The 5779-nt window shown below is 48.5% G+C and overlaps 1 protein-coding gene across 2 annotated transcripts in view; it reads left to right on the top strand.

The window, feature by feature from the left end:
• The first annotated feature begins 3153 nt into the window (after positions 1-3153).
• The window catches only part of ZNF770 (zinc finger protein 770), a 10997-nt gene continuing 8371 nt past the window's right edge, over positions 3154-5779 (top strand). The window contains exon 1 of one of the 2 annotated variants that reach the window (XM_045288163.1): positions 3154-3238. The gene's annotated coding sequence lies outside the window, so the exon portion shown is untranslated. Of the gene's footprint in view, positions 3239-3296; positions 3366-5779 lie in introns of those variants that run through there. The other variant, XM_045288164.1, reaches the window with a different exon arrangement.

Below are 5779 nucleotides of genomic sequence, written 5' to 3'. Positions count from 1 at the left end.
AGGAGAAACCAGTCTTTGGAGAAGGACCCCATGTTTGTTAAAATAGAGGGGCAGCAAAAAAGGGGAAGGCCCTAGACGGATTGACAGATTGGCTGCAACAATGCTCTTGGGCATAACAACACGTGTGCGGACAGCTCAGGTTGGGGCAGTGTTTCTGCTCTACAGAGTGTAGTTACGAGTCGGATCTAACACGATGGCATCTAACAACAACAACAACAACAACAACAGTGAATTCAAGTGCAGGTTCAGTATCAGATTCAAAAAAGAAAAAACAACTCATTGCCATGGTGTTGAGATTCTGACTCCTAGTTACCATGCAAAAGAGTGTAGACCTGCTCCTGTGGGCTCTTTACAGTAGTAGAAAGGTTTGTGTTTCTACCCCGGAGCAGATGGTCATTTCCAACTGCTGACTTGTGCAGACCAACATGTAAGCAATACTCTACCAGGGCTCCTTGGTATCAGACTCAAAACTCCATGGAGTTGATTTCAACTCATAGTGACCCTATAGGGCACGGCAGAACTGCCCCTGTGGGTTTCTGAGACTGTAAGTCTCTACAAGAGCAGATAGCCTCTTTCTCCACGGAGTGAGCTGATGTTTTCTAACTGCTGAAATTGCAGCTAGCTACCCAACATGTAACCACTACTTCACTAGGGCTCCTGTGTTCAAATCTCATCTTGATTGTCTGTTTTCTTCATCTTTAATGTCATGCTACATGAAGTTATGAGTTTTTAACATAGTAATAATGTAACAGTAGCCAACATTGAAACATACACTTCATCTACTCGTTATGTTAGGTGTCTGGAGTGGGTTATACCCAAGTTCTTTGCTTCACCCACTGAAAGAATTCATGCCGAAGCATGTTGTGTGATCCAAGTGGGCTTTTATGAAGGACAGGACAAGTTTCAGGTGTTACAGTCTCAAAAGGGTTCATGCTATTTCTGGGAAGAGTACCAAGCCGTGCTGGGGTTCACAACTGGACATGAAGAAGAAAAAAGTGGACACAAACAACCACATGGAAAAGAGCACCCACATGTGCGGAGCTTGGGGGGATCTCAGAAGGCCAGAAGCCCAAGAACCATAGAGGCTAAGCTCATGTGGGCAAAGAGGCTGTAGGCCCTGAGCTGGTGCATGTGCACCTGTGCATGGGAGGGAGACCCTCACTCTCCACCTGCTGCTGACTAGGAGTAGGGCAAGAGAGAGAGCAAGGGGACAAGAGAGTGTGGGAAACAGAAATATTTCTTCCAAGTTGTCCCCCAAATATATGCCACACTTAGCTGCTTGCTACACATGGCGAATGACTATACACTTGGAGGTCAACAGAAGCAGGTCAGGGGTTATTCTCCCTAAGGGTTATCAGCCATCCAGAGCAAGCAGTCACCACTATTTGTCCCACAACAAGTAGGGCCTACTCCCTTCTGATAAGGATAGTAGTAGTTTCCCTGAAGGAGAGCCCAGGGAGGTCAAGCCCACTCAAGGGTGACCAAGGTTAGGCTGCCATATTTAGTCTAGGGTCCGCCTTTCTTGTCACATGTACACCCTTAGTCCCTCCCCTTCCTATCATGTGTACACCCCCAGCTCATTCCCTTCCTGTTAAGCTTATGCCCATTGTATATCCCCCTCCCATTGCTCGTGTTGCCTATTGTACACCCCCTTCCTGTGACGTGTGGTTACCTGTAATCATACCCCTTAAGTAGACATAAGCCTTGGTTAGCAATAAAGTCCCACTCCTGCTCACGCTTTCTCCATGTGGACCACCAAGTGGGGCTGAGGTGAGCATGCTACCATGAAATGTGTCTGCCTTCTTTATTTTACTTTCTCCTATTATTCTCTGTGACTTTATTATAATCTCTATATCTTAACCATATAATTGCGCCTATTGAACCTAAGATTAGTTGTTGGAGGGCTGGCATTTCCCCCACAAGAGAGAAAGAGCCTAGGACCCCAAGCACACCTGGCCCTGAGAAGGCCCGGAGCGAGCCCTGAGGGGGAACACCCAGGGGAGCACGTATGTGTCCCCACCCTCCAAACTGCCACAAGACTAGACAAGGTAGAAGAGAGAGAGGCCTTCCCACAGCCAGGATATTTCTTTCTTTTTCTTAATCACTTGATTGGGGGCTCTTACAGCTCTTATCACAATCAATCCATCCATTGTATCAAACACATTTGTAATGTTTCCCTCATCATTTTCAAAACATCTTTTTTCTACTTGACTTAACTTGAGGCCTTGGTATCAGCTCGTTTTTCCCTCCCCCACCCTCATGAACCCTTGATAATTGTCTCCCTTCCCCCACTTTTCTGCTGTCCATCCCCCTGGGAGGGGGTTATAGATAGATCATTGTGATCGATTCCCACGGCCAGAATATTTCAAATCTCAGGCTGGGGAAGGCGTGGTTGATGGTATTAGTGGACCCCACTGGGTGATGTCATGAGCCTGGGCCTAGTTTGGGCGTCCAGGTGTACCTCCATCTGGCTGGGGGCTTGAGTATGAGCATGCTCAGATTGGGGTCTTCATAGGTGTTCAATGGTTGCCTGATTTCTTTGCAACCTCCTCTATGGGGGCCTTTGCAGGTATGAGAGGTAAAACCCCCTTGTCCCTAAACTAGCTACCTAACAGTTATCTGGGAAATGCGAAGAGACTAAGATGCTGAACCCTGGACATCGTAGATATCAAGATCCATAGCGACAGGCTATTGGTAGAGCCAGGAGTGGAGTCCACTTCTGTTTGCCCACCAAGAACCCTGACCACTGTAATATTTATTCAGGCTGTCCTCCGTACTTAAGTCAGTTCTGGTACAGAAAGTCCCTAATAAATGCCATTTTATTATCACCAGTCCTCTTCGTAGACAGAATTAGCTAAGGGCGTTTTGACTGTGGGTTTTCCAGTCAGGCCTTGGGCCCACTGCTCCAAGCTCCAGGGTAGTTCAGGTTCAAAGTGAGATGACAAATGCACCGTTGATCAGGCTGAGAAAGGTGGGGGTGCGCAGCGCGCCCCTCAACACCGTCGCCCCTGCGTCCGGGAGCCGAGCCGGCCCGCAGGTGGGCGGGGAGTCTGTTTCCAGCCGGACCACGTTCCCAGCGTCCCTGCCAACCGCGCGTGCGCGTGCGCGCGCAGCCCGCGCCGGCCCCGCCCCGCGGACGCTCTCCGCGCCTCCCTGGCGCCGGGTCCCGGAGCTTTGCTGCTGCCGAGTCCTTGCGGGCTTCACGTGTGTGCGGAGGAGTTCCGGAAGCCAGCTCCAGGTGGGCACCCCTCTGGGGAACGTCGGAGCTAGCGCCACCCTGCCAAGGTGCCCGGCGGCCCAGAATCGGGGTGCCAAGACCTCAGCGTCTCTCCGTCCTCCTCAGCGCGGGGGTCCGGGAGGAGAAGGTGCAGAGGGATCGCCGATTGTCCCTGGGGAGGTTCTTTCACCTGCTGCAGTTTCGTTTCCCTGGCCGCGGCCCAACCCGTTTTCACCCTGGCCCTACCTTTCCTGGGACGGGATTTGGAGGTCCCTGCTGCGTATTGGGGGGTGGCCGCCGGCTGTCGGTGCGCCGGCCCGCGCAGCTCTCGGGAAGGAGCCGTGGGGGCTCCGGGCCCAGAGAGCGACGAGGGGTTGGAGCGGCAGAACCCTGGATGCGGGAAAGGTTGTGGAAAAGGCCGCAGAGGACGCCCCAACGGAAAGTTGGCCAAGTTTCCCGCCGATCTTTTCGTTTCCCGTGCATTTCCTTTGGGAATACCATTTTTAAGTCAGAATGCTGGCCGTTGAGACGACCATTGGTGTTCATTGAGGCTAGGTTTTTGTTGTTTTTTGATCTCCCTGCTGTCGTAATTTTCTGGTTGAGCCCTTTAAACAGATGTACAGCGTGTGTGTGTTTCCGTTTTGTTCTTCGGTTTGCCCTTTAAATGACTGGACACGTGACGCCCGACATTGGCGCGATCCCCGGGCTTCAGTATTATTAGTCACATAGACTCACAGCTCAGGGATTTAGGACACCAAAAGACCACACAAGGGTGGCCCTTAGGAACAGAGGAAACAAGCAGGGGCTGTTGAGCAAGCCGACTTGGTAATATCACGATGGTGGGCCTCCAGGTGCGCCGCTAAGATGTGAGTTCACAGCTTGTTTGAATCATTCTGCAGGCACTCGGGGAACTGAAACCTACAACTGAAGAAAATGTAAACGGGGAGGCTGCACCTGGAGGGGCTTTCCACAGGAGCCCAGTAGGGAAGGGGACTTGGCTGTTTGGCCACTCCTGGCCCTCCAGTTTTTCAGATGCCAAATATTGGACCTTAATCTTAGGCTGCACATTACATTGCTCCGTAAGGAGGGCCCCCTGTCGTGAGATGATCTTCTTCTCCGCTGTTCTTTGGGAGAAATGTGAAAGACTGGGGAGCCAGCATCCCTTGTTGTTTTGGTTTTGTTGTGTTTTGCCACCTGCTTCCACATCCGCAGTAAGTGAATGAACGTAAATACTTGGATAGTTGCTTTCCATTTGACTCTGTCCTTAGTGAGCCCCTCAACACCCTAATGGTACAGCAGGAATTAAGTAAATTGCCAAGTTCTTGGCAGTTAACTGAATCCATGTTTTAATTTTAAACCGTGGTAGTTACATAAGTTCATGCCAACTCGGAGAGAGATAAAAGTGTAGGGGTAGAGCTTAGTCTGTCATTCAGGTGGCAGCCTGATGATCACACTTGGAATTGTGACCAAAATATATAGCACTCTATAGAGGCCAGTGTGTCTTTGTCTGTCTGTCTGTCCCTCTCTCTAATGACTCGATGGCAGTGAGTTCGGTTTTGTGTTGTTTTTTTAGGGACATGTTCAGGGTCAGCTTGTTTAAAGATTTTGGAAGTTGTCCACCAGTAATTTCTGAAACTCATTTTAATGGAAAAAAGAAAAAGCATATTCATAGCACCAGCAGCTGATTGTTGCTAAAATGGGCATCTGGTTCTTAAAGTGTGTTTTATAAAATGATAACAGGTTTCCGCCACTATCCAAAAGTAGAGTCTTCCTGTGAAACCTTTCACAAGCCAAAGTGTCATAAAGAGGAGAAGCAATATTAATTTATATGGGAAATTGTTTTGAGCCATCCCAGACCCCAAAAAGTAACTTACTAACTACATTGCCAAATAACACACAAAATATAAATTAGTACTAACACATGCTGTTCACAGACACAGTTCAAAACTTTGGTTACCTGATGCTGAGTGTAGTTTTCAGGGAGGAGCTTGGTGACCCGACTCTTGATGCTTAGGCATGCCCTGACTTTTTAAAAGCTGTAAAATGCTAAATGCTAATCTAGTGTTTCACCTTTTTTGGTAAAAGCAAAAATCCTTTTCAAATTTCTTTAGGTTAGCGAAAAGTGGTACGAAAGTAGGTCTTTCATAAAAGCAAAGTAGTGGAAATCGAGCTTTTTACGAAGAGTGGAATACCTGTAGTCAAGATTGTTTTGGTATGTGTATTTTCATGACATACTATTCTAATTACTAAGTTTTAGAAGGACCAGTATATTGAAGTAACATCGGCCAATTGAAGAAATGGAAACACCCGCTTTCCTTAGTCATCCCGAGGGTCATAAACTTTATTTACTTAATAGGTTGGTTACGTGACCCTTTTGGATTTGTTTGAGTTCCTTGGTCTAGTGTTGTGTCAAAAGGTATGCTGTTCAGAGAACAACAAATGGTTCAAAACCAACGGTAGGGAGAGGATGGGAGGAATGGGAGGGAGTGACCAAGGTCAAGAAAACCGCGAGGAACTACTGTACCCAGAATGAAGGCTGAACATGGTATTGGGTTAGGAGGA

This window comes from Echinops telfairi, unplaced genomic scaffold, assembly GCF_000313985.2.
Source record: "Echinops telfairi isolate 266 unplaced genomic scaffold, ASM31398v2 ScPeMD7_18;HRSCAF=68, whole genome shotgun sequence".
Taxonomy (NCBI): Eukaryota; Metazoa; Chordata; class Mammalia; order Afrosoricida; family Tenrecidae; genus Echinops; species Echinops telfairi.
This window is presented reverse-complemented; position numbering and strand designations above follow the sequence as displayed.